This window comes from Melospiza melodia, chromosome 3, assembly GCF_035770615.1.
Source record: "Melospiza melodia melodia isolate bMelMel2 chromosome 3, bMelMel2.pri, whole genome shotgun sequence".
Taxonomy (NCBI): domain Eukaryota; kingdom Metazoa; phylum Chordata; class Aves; order Passeriformes; family Passerellidae; genus Melospiza; species Melospiza melodia.
Genome location: NC_086196.1, coordinates 39,409,264 through 39,425,390, shown reverse-complemented (window position 1 = coordinate 39,425,390; position 16,127 = coordinate 39,409,264). Strand labels below are relative to the sequence as shown.

General features: G+C 42.6%; 1 protein-coding gene across 16 annotated transcripts in view; it reads right to left on the bottom strand.

Moving 5' to 3' along the window:
• Positions 1-16,127, bottom strand: part of HIVEP2 (HIVEP zinc finger 2) — a 136,957-nt gene that overhangs the window by 43,927 nt on the left and 76,903 nt on the right. For 13 of the 16 annotated variants that reach the window (XM_063151396.1, XM_063151394.1, XM_063151406.1 and 10 more), the window contains one exon: positions 8,157-8,254. The gene's annotated coding sequence lies outside the window, so the exon portion shown is untranslated. Of the gene's footprint in view, positions 1-5,675; positions 5,758-8,156; positions 8,255-16,127 lie in introns of all 16 variants that reach the window. The other 3 variants (XM_063151404.1, XM_063151402.1, XM_063151407.1) reach the window with 1 other exon arrangement.

The following is a 16,127-nucleotide window of genomic DNA, read 5'->3' as shown; positions in this document are numbered from 1 at the left end:
CATCCAGTGGAAGAGATACTTAAAATGGAGCTAATGGCTTAAAGTTACTTAGCTCCTGTTCAGTCTGTGAGCAAGTAAAAGGCTAGACTGTAATATTGAACCACAACTCCCTTGCCTTTCTGAGGAGCCCAGGGGAGGCTGCCTAAAGGAAAGTCAGGCATCAGCCATGCTGCTTCCTGTGTGCACCAGGTGAAAAAATCTGCACCTGCCTTCGGGCTCATGTAGATAGCGAGCTTCCTCTGGTGCAGTGGCTGTCACACATAGCACTTTCTGGTACAGCCCATTTCCTCCTGGGGGACATTTCCCTCGGGGACAACAGGGGCTAGTGCTCTGTGCGCGCCACCAGTCACGATCACAAAACTGCCAGCCAGTCGCCATGCAACATAACCAAAGTTCTAGTCCTGTGACTAGAACTTGCTCCATGTGCCAATGAGAACAGAATGAAGAATGGATGAGAGACAGCAAGACAAAGATTCACAGAAATCTGGGGACACTGTACTGTAAGAGAACCCAGCACCTACCACAAATATTGGTACTATTCAAACTGTTAGTTTAAAAAGTAAAAGTGGTATTCATTCTTTTTTAGCATTCATCCATAAGAGGTCACTGTGTGATACAATGAACACCTTGGTGTCAGCAGCATTCTTCTCCCTTCCCATATGCTCAGCACCAGGTGTCCAGTCACCTCCAGTAATGTCTCAGCCATTACCCAGCTGACCACAGTAGGGGCTACCAGGGAAGGAATTAAAACAAGACAAGTGGAAGACTTCATGTTGATTCTGTGATCTTAGTCAATTTTACAATCACTTAAACATATTTTTTATTTCCCATTAATCTCAAATGGAGTCCTAGAGTTTAACAACCCCCACAGACATGTTAAATAACCAGTATAATATACAGAAAATTTTGGGAAACTGAGTTTAAACAGAAAGACATAGGCTCACAAATGAACAAGGCTCCTCTGGTTTCCCAGGGTTTGGGGCCTCTATTTTAGAATTTGTTTCACTTTGACATTGTTTTTCCAGTAGTAAGTAGACTCTTTCACCCAAGTGATGACAACCCAGTGTGGGACACAAAGACTGTCAAGGTGATCTGCCCACACAAACTTCTTAAGCATAAAATTTTTGTACTGCCATTCATAATGAGATGAGAAACATAACAGGCAACTTAACAGCAACTGAAACCATTTTAGCTCAGATCAGCTAAACAAAGGTCTTCTTCATGGAGTAAAGTGACTTAAAGGGAAGTATTTAATTCAGAGATTTCCATGGGAAAACAAAAAAATAAAAATAGCAATATGGAAATTTTCCAGTGGAAAACTTGTTCTTGTGGAAATTCCGCTTTCAATTGACAAATTGTTTTTATGGGAAATTCCTAAGCAGCTGTAGGCACAGCCCTCATGCTGAGAAGTTTAAAAGCAGCTCATTTTTGACCCAGCACCCTCAGATTTCCCACATCAGATAAACTGCAAAAGCAAAGCCCTCATTTTTCCCTGACTCCCAAGCACACCCTGCAGCACACAAGCAGTCTCACTGCGGGCATGAGAATATACTGACTGCAGTGGCAGCAGGCACGTGGTTACTGATGGAGTGTTTGCAGGACTAACCTTTTAATGTCCCAAATCAAGACTAACTAGAGGCTCTTATAGGAGCTGTCTTTATATTCTGATAACTCTGATACTGGTAAAGCTGTCACTGACTCCAGCAACAGGTTTGCCTGCACTAGGGATTGCAGGCTTGGGAGAATCTAAAATGAAGCTTCTCACAGTGGACTGCATCAAGGAGAGAGAACTTGGTGCTGACTTTTATGTGCTTATGTGAATGGTCACAAATCATGGATACAAGTCTGTCATTATTAACTGTCTTACACTGGCTTAAACCTGTCAATAAGAACTATTCACCCTACAGCTAACATTACAGAGAGCAAGACAAACATTTTTAGCAAGCTTGCTAAGGGTCTTCTAAATTTGCAGTGGAGCATTGAGTAAGTGTCACCTTTACAGAATGATATTAGGAAAGCATAAACCATTCATTATAACACATCTTCTATCCACCACTTTAGCATGAATCATCATACCATGTAAACAAGCTAGAAATCATATTTATGGTAGGACTCAAAGTATCTCAGAAAGTCAGAGGAAGAAAAAAGCAATTACAGGAGGCAAGCATGTACAAAACCTCACAGTCCAGAAAGGTACTAGAAAGGTACTGAGCACCTCAATCATTCACCTGAACATCTGCAGTGATTTACATGTTTCTGTACCAGATCTGGACATTTCACACTAATGCATTTGTCACACAAAATAAAATTTAGAACCCCTTGAGTAAAAAAGTTAACTCTATGGCTGTACGGGACCGGTCTTCGTAATTTATTCTCAAGAATGAAACTGTCTCTTTCCCAATCACCTTCTGCCCCATACAGCCTATTCAAGCACAGAGAGGATCCAGCATACCCCAAACTGAGTTGGGCTGGAGGAGCTCAAGCACAGTTGAGTTTTGGCAGGAGCAGGAACCCCAAGGTGCCATTGGAGGAGGATTTTGGCAGCTGGCTGCCTGCCAGGGGCTGCGGGCTACAAGGTGAAGGAGTGGACAAAGGCCACTGCTCAGCTGCTATAGTGACCTTCAGCTATGCTGATCTGCAACAGGAATGCACCCTCTGGCCATGCTCGTGTTTCCACATGCTTTCTTGGCTATCTGCAGCGCCACATACACACGCCTGACACCAAGCTGGCATGCACAGCCCATGTCCGTACTGCACGCAGGCCAGCGAGTTCCCCTCCAGCTGCACTGCTGCTCCTCACCCATGCAGCTCAGCACCCAGATGTGCCCACCAAGGCCTGCTGGTGAGCTGCAGGCATGGTCAGCATGCAAGGCCTGCTGCACGGCTATGACAACCAGACACCCTGAGGTCGAATGGCAAGTAGTGTGAATTTCAAAGATGGGTAAAAAAATCCTGTCTCTCCACCTGAAGGAATTAGTCTTTTCTGATGTCACAGTAATAAAATTGTAATGAAAGCCTTATTAATGCAAGCTTTGTTACTGAAGCGACAAGAAGGGCGTTTATTTTCAGAGCCAGACACTCGAAGGAATACCCCACATGGTAGAGAGTGTAAGTATCCTGCATTTCCAATATGTAACAGAGCTACTTCTACTACCCTGAAGCACATGTGATAAGCGAAGAGGGCCCAGGCCCTTCTCCATATTCTCTGCATACCTGTTACTATCACACAGCTGCTCTCAAGTCTACAGTTTCCTGTGCAGTACAAACTGCATACCACTTCCCCTACGGAAAAAAAAGGGCCTTGCTTGTTCTTAATTGACGATGGAAATACTGTCATATTTTCCACTAGCCAAGCTCAAAACCATTACTGAACAAACCTTCATTAATTTTTCCACAACATTTTGCAGAAATGTCAGGAAACAGCTGCACCAGAATGATTAACTGTCCTTATCACTAAGGCTTCATTGGCCAACTTCAAATTATATAGGTTTTCTTCTTTCAAATTCTACTTTTAGTGGTATTTTTTGCTATTCTTCAGTTTCAGTACAACACTTTCTCTTCAAAAGTATCTGATTGCACGGGTTCAGTGGCAGACAGACATTTTACGACCAGTGGAAGAATTTGTACAGTTTGGAGCGGCATACTTCTAGGAAAAGATTGCTTCCTGCAGATTGCTCAGCTGTGTCTTTCTTGGATCAAATTCAATGAAATTCACAACTTGCAGTCAGATTGTATTTGCCAGTCAGGCTGAATTCATTACACTGACATAAACTTCTCTTCCTGCATTTTCTTATTCCTTTCTTTTCCTGTCCTCCCCTTTTCCTTGTCCCTTCTCTCTCCCCACACTCTCTTTCTCACCTCTTCTTTGAGCTATACCATGTGTCAAAACTTATCATACAATGCCCTGTATATTTTCTGGCAAAAACAAGTGGAACAGTACACATCACCATCCCAAACATGCAAACTCTGAGATGCTAGAAGGCTTAGTACCAAATGAAAGTGCAGCCATCTGGAGGTAACTGCTAGTGTGGATCTGAGCTTCCCAACTGTCTGAAACTTTGCAGTCTCAGAACTTTTTAGCAAAGTGTCAGTGAGCAAGAGACTCCACTCACATGGATTTGCACGGGGCATTGGACTTTTCAAAACTCTAAAATTCTTCAAATTTTGTTTAGAACACAGCTAGGTTCATGGGATTACTTTTAAAGACTGACACTGTAGTATAGAATCCTGCTTGTATTTTGAAATTATTTAGGGTTACTATAGCATGGTGTGTAACAATAATTCTGCGTATATGTCACTGGCAGATTTAAAATTGCAGTAGTTCACTCCATGTCTTAATTAAAGCTGCAAGCCTCGAATATATAACCTTAAGACATTTTTAGACAGAGGGAAATATAGATGCAAAAAGGTATATACACATCTTGGAAGCTAAATAAAATTAACGCCATCAAGTGGGGGGGGTTCAGTGATTCATGTCTTCATGCTGTTATGACCCCCTATCCCCGAGCAAAAAGTAGGGTACTTGCAGGATTATAAAGAAATGAAATATATCGAGGTTTATCTAGGTCTTATAAAGAATCCATTTGCATGTCTTGCTTTTTAAAAGTATCTCTCCCACAGCAGTGTGCATTGCAGCACACCATCCCCACACAGCTCTGCTCAGGCAGACCCAGCTGGGTCAACTCCTGAGCTCCTGCATTGCCTTCAGCAGGTATATGGACACCTGGGAGCCCCTGGGCCAGGATGCCTGCCTAACACAGAATGCTGGCCTTGCTATTTAATTGGTGCAATGCTGGCTACGAAAAAAAAAAAAAAAAAAAAAAAAAACAAACCCAAAAAAACCCAACAAACAAAAACCCCAGCTATGTTTTTAAATTACTCTACCAAGATATCTGCTTAGATGGCAGAAATTGCAGTACACTATATTCTGCTTAAAATACGCATGAATATATATGGGTTCTGTTTACGAGATACGAAATACTGCCAAAAGTACGCAGGTTCTTTAAGGATTCAGTTTCATAATGTGCAACGCCAAATTTCTCCTTCACAATATCCTTATCTGTCTCTGCTCTAGCTGGAAAGCAGCAGCTCTCGGTGCCAGAGCATTTCAGGGACCGTGTCCTTCCTTCCAATGGGCGGGATGTCAGCGCACTGCCGGCTGCGGCTGCCCCGGCCACATGTTGTTGGGCGGGGGGGAATGAAGTTGTTCGATTTCATTAAGCAAGCGCTGATTTTTATGGCTCTGGGGGTTGGTTCCGGTTTTTTGGGGGTGGGGACGCTGTGCAGTGAAGGGAAGCGGAGCGCGGCCCCGCCGGCGGCAGCAGGGTGATGAGCGGGGAGCCGCAGCTGCCCGAGGCCCGGGGCTGGCAGCGGCAGCTGCGCCGGGCGCGGCCTCTCCTCCCTCAGCCCGGCCGCCCCCGCCCGCCGGGCCGCTGCCTCGGCAGCGCGGCCTTCCGTGCCCCGCAGCTGCGAGCCTGCAGAGCGCCGTGCCCGTTCCTGCCTCCTCTGGGCCTGCCCGGGTCTCATCCCCCCAGCCCGGCACAGCCTGTCAGGGAAGTGCCGCATGGATTTGCTGTCCAGCCGCGCTGCTCGGCCGCCTCCGGGACGGGAAAGGAGAAACGTGTTTTGCCCCTCTGTGGATACTAGCGGGACCAGAAGCAGGTGCTCCCACTTACCCGAGTTTGCACATCTCGAGCTCAAACCTACAGGAAGATTCAGCCTCGGTCTATTCATGCTGTCAGCAATGAGCAGCAGGATCTAGGGGCAATGTCACAACAAAAAGAGAGACCTTGAACTTGCTTCACCCTTTGCATAGTCATTTATATTTGGGCAAAGTGGATAACAGCTCCTTTAGCACCAGCGTAGTGGTATTTTATGCTCGCTCGGCATTCACTTTACCCAGGTATAAATAGCAAAAGGTTTCAGGCAGTAGAGAATCAGGACCAGTATCTTCAAAGGATTCCTAGCCAAAATAAAGCAGCTAGTCCTCCACACCACAGCTTGCAATCTTGCTCAGCTGCAGGAAACATTCCCTGAAGGATGCCTGAGACTGCTGGTTTGGCAGCCTTGCATGCTCTGGTCCCTGGAGAAAATGTGCCTTTCCTACCACCCCGTGCCTAGAGGTGGAATCAGACTGCAAGCTTTCACCTGTACAGTAGGCAGTAATAGGGTTCCATTTCTTCATGGGAGCCTTTTATTAGCTCACACAGTGTATTTACTACCCTACCAGTATTAAGTGCTTGCCTTAATATCCTTAGCGCATGAGGTAGTGGTACATATCATCATAGCTACAATAACACTGGTTTGAACTACATGAATTGAGAGCATCTATTCTAAAATTTAATTGTTCCAAACAAAAAGTGAAGTGTGCTATTATTCGGCTGACACATTACTGGGGAGAGTTCTCCTGTACAAGAGCCACAGCAAAAAGGGCCCAATGCACACAAGTGCCTTTAAGTTACACGCTGACAAAACCTGAAAGCTGTATGCTAAAACCCCATTTCAGAGCATGGCCGCCATACTCTTGTGTGCCAAAGTTCTCCGTTTTCCACTTAAATCCTGCCTGGTGAGTCAGGACATGGCCAGGTTTCCATACTCCAGCAGTGTTCCATTACTCCTCCTTATAAATTTCACACGCTGTTAATGCTTTCCAAACTGGCAACACAGCTCAGGGGTGCATGAGGACAGTTTATTTTCCTGCTGAACTTTAAACAGAAATTCCACAGGACCTCTGGCGGGGGTAACAGCCCTGCTGACAGCCATCAGTTCACACCCTCTCGCCCACCCAACTCTGATCCCAGGCTGCACACAAACATCTCGGCTGCTCTCAGAGGCTGCAGGGGGGAGAGAGAACAATGCAGATACCCACGACCCCCATTGCAGGGACCCTGAGAGGGATCCATAAGAAGAGATATCCCATATAGCACCATTGTGGACTGCAGAATATTTGGGATCAGTTCCAGGGTTGAGCAAAGGTTCAAGGGATTGCCCTTCTCAATTTAACCCCTTCTTTCACTGAATTCATATATAGAACGAAACATAGGTCCAACACTATAACACTATTTACATAATCCTGAAAAATCTGGTGCGGTTATCTCAAATCTGTATTTGAGAAAAATCTGCGGTTATCTCTATGTTCTATATTTTCTTTGAACACCTCATGTGCTCGTCATATCACATGAGAATCTTCAGGGTCTTCCTTATACACTTAGCTTCTATGGTTGAAGATAAATATTGGATAATTAAAAAAAAAAAAAAAGAAACTCAATGAGAGAGATCAAACTTTCCTTAACCTTTCACTCTTTCAAGCTTGCCTTAATAAATTCTAAGGGCTAACAATTCTTTGACCATCAAGGATGTGCGAGAAGATGAGAGCAGTTTCTCAGTGCTTCAGGTCTCCTATAGCAAGAAAAGTAACTTTGTATTACTGCACACAGGCACAGTTTTTGAGACTGTGAATAAGAAAACTGACCATCTTGGGACTACCAACCCTAATAAACATGGTGCTGCAATCAGTAGCTGAAAATTGACTTTTTCTTGACAAGATAAATTGTCTTCTGAACTGATGCCACAGTAAGACCTCTGTTGGGGATCCACTAACTTTAAGCTTGGGTGTTATTGCATACAACAACATTAGCACTTTTATAACTGCAATTTCTAAATGCCCAAGTGTTCAAGACCCAGAGGAAAAATGAAACCTTGAACAGTACTGTCCATGGTGCACTTGAAATGGCAAGATTGTCAAGCATAAATCACCAACTTATATTTTAGGACAAAGTAAATAAACACCCCCAGACATTTCAGATATAAAAACCTCACCCACCATATCTTCCTGTATTTTTACAAGCACACTTTTCGGTTTAGTTCAAGAAGTGGAGTCCCTGGATATTTGATATAAGAATTGCATAGGAGAAGGGAAAGTGGAAAACCAAATATGTGGACAAAACAAAGACATCACTTCCAAATTAACAAAAACCTGCCCCAAAACAGAAATGTCTCTAATTTTGGCAAAAGTTGGCTTCAGTTGTAACAAAAGGACACATAATGAGGAGTTAAATGTGGGTGACTTCCACATGAAGCCTTTTCAGAATTAAAAACTGTGCTCTCAGACCCACTCCCTCAGCTCACGCAAAACCACCCTTCCTTTGCTCTCCTACCTGGCTGCTGCCATCAAAGGTGCACATGAGTAATGGTTCCAGTCAAAGCAATTTGGTTCACTACTCCAGCAAATATGGCTGTTGACTCTCTCTTCCACCTGTTTGGAAAACAAATATTAAAGATTTTTAAAGACTGTGATCAATTCAACCTGCTGTTTGATTTTATAACCTGACTTTATGGTGTTGGCTACATCAATACATGTAAGAACTTCAGAGATTGTCACAGTTCTTCTTGCTGCCTTCAGAGCAATGTGGCACCAGCAATCAGTAGCTCTCCTGTGGTTTCCAACTTGCTGTGGGCTAGAATACACATCAACTAATGCATGTCAAAGTGAAAACAATAGACATAGACATACAAGGCCAGTAGGTGCATACAATGACGTATTTTCAAACATGATATATACAAAAAGCAGGGTAAGCACAAACCATGAATTGTCTTTTAGGCCTTGTCTTTCCAAGTGTTCTGCCTAATTTCTGTCCAATTTTGAAAACATCATGCCCAAATCCTAACTTAAGAGCACATAATTTTTAATTAAATGCAAATACATTCCTGTTATTGAACCAGAGCAATGTGATTAGCTTTCATCCTGCTTCTTTCCTATTTAGCACTTTAAAAGTGAGACCACCTATAGGAATTCCCTTTTCCATATGATGCTAGTTAGTTTTAGAAAGTAAGTTATTAGCATACAGTGTGAAAAACAGTCATAATCCTTACATTTCTCCTTACATGTGATGGCACTCTGGGAAAGACCACAAAGAAAGCACTTTCTGCACACAAAAGACCTGCTGTAGGCACATGTGCAGGAGTGTATGTGCATCCAAGGCACAGAGCACCAGGAGATATGTTCATTAATGTGTCAGACACGTTAGACAGGCTGCTTTGCTTACACCTTGCAGGGAGTGGGTTATTGAATACCCATAACTGGGGCAGACACACAAGGCACCGGGAACTGGAGGCTCAGATCTCATTTGTACACAGCAGAGCTGACTGAAATGCCCACCTTGTTAATACTCAGGCAACAAACCTTCAGTGATCTTGTATTCAGTGAACTACATACTCCAACAGGTCTGGCTGTTCTGACTTTGCAAAGACTGGTGTGAAAGACAACTACAGCATGCATTTTGCTCAGGGCACTTTCTTTCAGGCTTCCCCGCATCCCTGAATACCCACATGTGAGATCCCAAGCAATGTGACGGGTAGGAAACAAGTGTGAGCATCCCAGGGGAATGTGCTCCTGCACAGGTCAGCACTCCAGGGTCCCAGCAAGAAGTGCAGCTCATGTCACCCCTTCTCCTGCTCTTTTGCCCTGGCTGTGGCACTGGGCTCTGGCTGGCTACCATCTCAGGTGATCAGGCCACCACAGCAGAAGTACATGCTCCTCAAGGCCTTACACGTCATGGTAGAGGAGCATGTCAGAGGACTTGGACAGGAAAATCTCAAACTTAGCCCACCTAACTTGCAGATTTGTGCCTGTGGCCTGACCACACCATACCCTGAAGCCAAAGCAAACCTCCCTCTGCTTCCAGCAGGGAACCTGTGCTCTGGGATGTGGGCAATACATGGTGCTTCCACTGCTAGCAGAGCACAGATGTGAGCCAGTGCAAACAGGGTGCCAAAAGCTGAAAGGTAAAACAGGGCTGGAACTGGCTGGCAATAAATGGACATGCTCATGCTGGTTTTCCCTGCAATGTTTGCTACCAGCAACAAAAACAAATAGTAAATGATAATGTGTTATTGACCAGCAATATCAACAGCAGTCTATACAGGCATCTGAGTGCATAAAATAACACATGCTCTGGCTGCAGCCCCTGGCACTTTATCACACCAATCTACAGCTTTCTAGGAAATGATCTGGATGTGTAGCCAGGAACCACTTTTGAACCTTTGAACAGACAGGGCCTAATATGGTTTTAATCGGTTGGTGAAACCTTGGCACGTCTCTACTCAAGGGCGAAACTCTGTACTTAGCACGGCCAGCATTTCAATCACTACTTTTACAATTGACCTGAAAAATGTCCCAGGCAAAAAAGCAAAGTAAAGCAATAAAGAAGTCATGAGTCCTTATTCTCCCATCCTTCAGTAGGATCAAGGAGTGATCTGGATTGTAGCCTCTTCCCCCTGGTGTGGCATGGATACCTTCCAGCCCTAAAGCAGATCTCCTTGTACTTTCACAGGCTGAAGTGGTTTTAGTGCTGCTGGCTACACTTGCACTTTATTTATTTCACTTGCAATTAGTTATTTCTAATTAATATGCATCATGAACTTGTTTATCCTATCTGCAACCTAAAGACAAGGGTTTTTATACTCATTTATACTCAATCCTCTCTATGGCATCCTTGCAGAAGCAGAGGAGAATTTCAAGAAAAGAGAATAAAGCCATAAGTGAAAGATGTCATTTATAGAACAAATTCACACTTCTTCTTCTCCAGCTTCATGGAGAGGGTTTAAATTGAAATCCATGAGGAACACTATATTCCATTTTGCCCTAACTTATTTTAGCTCAGTTTTGAGCTAAAATAAGTTAGGGCAAAATGGAATATGTCCAATGTCTTCCCTCTTGCTGTGGTAACCTCACTGTCTTCAACATGGTTCCTCAAATACTCCAGCATCTGATCTGTTAAATTCAGGCTGGATCAGTTTCTGAGTATTTAAGAAACTTAATCATTGCTTACAAGGACGCAAAATATTCTTCAAACCAAGACCTAGTTAGGGACAGCAGGTTTTCATCCTGGCAGTACTAGTGCATCTCCTTGCTACCTTAGCACCTCATAGCAGCACTGGTTCTAGCAAAGGGGAGGTAGTCTGAAGGAACAGCCAATCTGCAGAGTCTCTAACAAGCCCAGATAACTCATGTGTCCTCAAACAGGATTTTGCTGCCTAATTAAAGCTCAAGAGTTATTGTTTGGATAGCAAAACCAGGAACTTTTCTTTTTATCACCATATTAGTAAAAAATTGAGCAATCCTTTGTTCCTTTGCCGCAGAAGAAAACAAGCATGCCTCCACTGCCTGCCCACCAAAGACAGACAGCAATGCAGCCACCACTGCTGAGCATTTTCTAGTGTTTATAAGTTGCTAGGTCTCTTCTTACAACTAACAAATTGTTGGGCAAAAGGAAATTATTTCTAGTTGCATCAGAGGAGGTTTAGATTGGATCTTAGGAAAAAACTTCTTTGCAGAAAGAGTTGTCAAGCCTTGGAACAGGCTGCCCAGGGCAGTGGTTGAGTCACCATCCCTGGAGGTATTTAAAAGACATGCAGATGTGGCATTTGGGGATGAAGCTTACTCATGGACTTGGCAGTGCTGGGTTAACAGCTGGACTTCCAACCTAAATGATTCTGTGATTCTATTTGGTCACACCTGGTCATGACTCTCCTAATTTCTTCTGCAGTTGTTTGGCAGCTATTGGGACTATGAATAGACAAGCTCATCAAAAGGGAAATGAGAGTATGAAAATCACAGCATGTCTCACTGTTTGGAAGAGCTTTTTCAGTTTGAACTTTGCCTCTCAAACGCTCTGGGAATAGCCTTTTACACAGGACCTGGAAACACAGGCAGAGGTGCTCTGATAATGACTTACAGCATCTGCTTTTGAAAGACTCCTAGCAGCATTGACAACCCCTGTAACTATTTTCTAGTCATAAAACTACACCTTCAGTGGTGACACAAAAATGTAACAGAGACATCAGCATCATCTGATCATAATAATTAAGTAATGTCATGGATCAACAGCAAGATCTTTGCTTTATATCACTTTTTAAATATTTGTTAAACTGCCGCTGTAGGGTCAGTTGAGGGTAGGGGGTTGACTGGGACATTCCTGTGCACCTTCCCAAGCAAAAAAAAGTCAGAAATCTCCTGTGTATTTTAATCAGAAACTAAAATTTTTGGAAAGCAACTGGATAATATTTTACTGCTAATTATTCAAAGATTCTGAATTAGTACAGTAAACAGGTGAAATTGCTTCAAGAGTACAAAGGGCTAATAAAGCCATGCCCATGTTACTCCTTAACTGGCTTGCAGCAGATAGCATTCCAGCATAGTGTGTAACTAACCATGGTTTGGGAATTTACCTAAAGCCTCATTTTGACTAGGTCTGTAAGGTACCATTAAGCTGCAGCCAGGTTCTAGGATTATACAGAATAATTTGTACTAAAGAAGAGTTAAGCAATATGGGTAGAAAAATGTGCACACTTCTGCAGTGCATTGACCATCAACTTGAATTCATGGCGGGTAACACAAAACAGGGGGGGCTATATGCAAATCTCTCACTCGGAGCCATCTTGCATGAGCTCTCTCTTTACAGATGTTTTCTTACTTAATGCAATGAATTGACCACAAAAACTTCTCTAATATGTATAGAGTGTGAAGCCAGTCAGAGTGGATTTTCAAATATTTTAATTTTTTAATTTTCTCATTTTTCTCTTTTTGCTCCTTTTTTCCTTTCCAAACTCAGAAGGTTCATAGAACTCTGTGAATTATCATCTGTTATAGGAGAAATAAGAAGTCTAAAATTTGATTGCAGCTATGATACATTAAGTTCCAGGCATCAATCTCAATCACAGCACTTTTTCTCCAAATGGGCAATATTTTACAGTTATCGCTCTCTAAACAAAACACAATTTATTATACACACAATTTGATAGCTATGGCAGCTAGAAGCAAAAAAGTCTTCTGAAGAAGAGAAGGAAGGTAAAAGCAATGTCATACATTAAATTGACTTCATATCATCAATGCCAGAAGACAATAATCTGTGAAATGATGTTCATGCCTTGATCGAATGCAATCATACCATATGCAATTGAATTTGGAAAAAGTGGAAGAAAATTATTCCCATTAGTTTACTGGTGTTCTTAATATGTTCACACAAATCATCTTTGAATAGATGAATTAAAACACTTAAAGCAACCCTACCCTTGCCCTCTTAATTCCAGGTCATTCTGGCAGCTCCCGATACTTTGTTTGCCTACAACCAGTTAGATAAAATTAATGGATCAAATCTTGAACTACTTCCAAACTAAGAGGTATAGAATTCATTTTTTGAATCAAATGTTGCTATGCTGTAAACATTTTTGTCTTCATTATTAAAATGGCAAGAGATTTGAAGCCTGCTTTATCTTTCGATATATATATGCTTCTTTTGTTTTCCACAATTTTCTCAATAGGACTGTGATAGCCCATTTAAATCTTTTTTATAGACAGCTTTTCTTCATTTTGGTATCCTGCTAATACCGTGTTGCAGATCTCAATGCAAAGAGCACAAAGAAATCTTTGAAATATTTCAGTTTGTTCAAATTTGTACATGTATAAATTTATGTGCATATATAAGTGTTTATCTACATAAATATATGTATATATCCATATGTACATATATGTACATATTATATAAATAAAAATAGACATATTTACTAATGCATGTGTGTCAGTGGAGCTGGTTCTATTGTTGCTCAGGTTCTGCAATCCAAACGAAATTTAACTAAAAGGAACATCTATGAACTTTGTTTACTTTACACATAGGAAATTCACTTTATTAAAACCAAAAACCTAATTACTTCTTGGGAGCCTCCCTATGTTATCTCCTTTATCTTCAGACCCCAATCTGCACAGGAGCTTATTTAGCTGCTGCCACTGAAACTATGATTTTGCGTTACTTTTTCTCACTTCAGCCAGGAGCTAAATTAGCAAGAGCACATCCCCCTAAGTACAGGTCCATAACCTCACTGCAAATAACAGTTTGGATGCTGCCAGCTGAGACCTGCACCCTCACTAACCAGGTCTGATGCTTTTAGACAATGGTCAAGCTGACAATTGACACAGTGTCCTCAAACACACATTGCTCAACCCATTTGCCTGGCCTGCTGCTGCCAAGAGGGCTGTTTGTGCGGGCAGCTGGCAGGAAGATGGGAGTACATCTGGCGATCCTCCGAGAGTAGGCAGGGAAAACGAAAACATCAGATCTCAGCCAAGCCCAAGATAGGATTCTAGGTAAAGCTCATGCTCTATGGGATCCAAACATGCTCTTTGGCACAACAGACTTTGGCAAAATCATCACGAGGAACCTCCCACACTGAGTGGCCTTGGCTTCCATTCTCTCTTTGAATGACTACCCTGCTACGACACCCATGCATTGGGGAAAACCAATGCAGCAAGGTGCACGGTGAAGAAACTGAGGCAGAGGTACTAAGCAGACATTAAGGCCACTAAGCAGGTAGGCTACAATATGGCAAGTATCCCATTAGACCATGCCAGTCACCTAGCTGTCAAAACTATCTCCATCTCCATCTCCATGGAAAGGCCATGGCAGCATCGAGCCCATGGCAGAGTAACAGCCACAGGGTTGAACAATCTCAGCAGCAGGTGAAAACTAACTCGTTCCCAAGAAACTGACAACAGGGTCAGCCGTGCAGGATAACAGTGGGATTTCTGTAAGCAACAGAATTTTGTCAGCAGGGAAAATAATCTAAGGACTTAGGGTCTGTTTACAGAGTTTTGGTTGTTATCTGCAAAATCTAAGCTAAGGCTCCCTATAAAATAAAACTAAAAGCTCAATGAGTCTGGTGTTAGTTTAAAGTATAGACTTCACTCAAGGCACTCTGAATTTAGCCCAGATAAACTGAGATCAGTCTCGGACAGTTGCAGAGACAGCTTGTAAAGCACAGGATTACACAATTGTTGTTTCAGGTTGGCAGCTCCAGTGTAACACCATCATTGGCAACTGACTATTTGTCTTGAAAATCTGATGATTTGGGCCACCAAACCATCTCTGAGCACACACTTTCATAGCACTTCTGCTGGACATCATGTGACCTCTCTACAAGGAAACGACCTCACTATCCCTTGTAATTGCCACATCTAGAGAGGGACTGTTTCAAGTGTCCTCTCTCCCAGCCCCTCCACTCTGGTCCTCCAGGTCTTAAGACTACCAAGAGAGACAGCAGTGAAGACTCTGGTGCTCCTCAGTGAGGCAAGATCCCTCTGCACTGATGTCACTCTGCTCAGTAATTTGTCATGAGCGTGGGCTCTCTCCATACATGGCAGGCTGGAGGAGGAATGACCTCAAACTCCGCTTCTAATCCAGGGGGCGTTGCCAAAGCACAGTGTTTGAGTTTGATGCATGAAGCGCAGGGATATTTTCAGCTACTGAATCACACTTTTGGCTCCACAGCTAACTTGAACTTCTCCTCAGTTTTGTTTGCAATTTTTCACATTTTGCGATCACCATTGACTCTCAGAAAAAGAAAAATAGGTGGTGCTTTAAAGAAAAAAAAAACCTGCATAATCATAAAGGTGAAGATTTTTTAAAAATATCCATTTTATTTGAGTAACTTCTATTTTATTCTCTTACATGTGTGGAGGAGTGGAGTTAAACAGATTACTAATAGATTATGGTGCATCACTAATGTCTGGCTTCTTTATTTCACGTTCTAAATATATGCTATTAAAGGCTGCCAGTGAATGTTTTCTAATGATTTTTGTGTCAACAAAAGAATGAAAGAGTCTGAAAAACAAGGCAGTGCAACAGCAGTTAGCTTGGACACAGCTACACAAGAGCTTTTAGCTGAATTCCTATAGCTGCTCAAAAATATTTTGCTATACTTGCCCCATGAAACCATATTCACTTGATTACAATTCACAACCACAATTTGAAACTGGCAGTAATGAAAAAAACAAAATATCATTTTACAATACAAAGGGCATAGTTCTTAATTGACTTATCCTGCCCGTTACAACTGCATCCCTCTCTGTCCCTGTGGCCTGAGCCTACTACTCTCACTAATTTGGGAGAAGAGCTCCAGCAGAGAAATTATGCAACCTCATTCACAGCTAAGCAAGTCATTTAAGCAAGTCACTTAATTCCATCTCTAATCAGTAAAGTCAATTCAGCAAAGCAAAGCATGTGCTCAAGTCAAAAGTGAATAGGTAGTGTGCATCTTTTTGAATGTTGGTTTTTCACAGAGTGAGGATTTTCCAC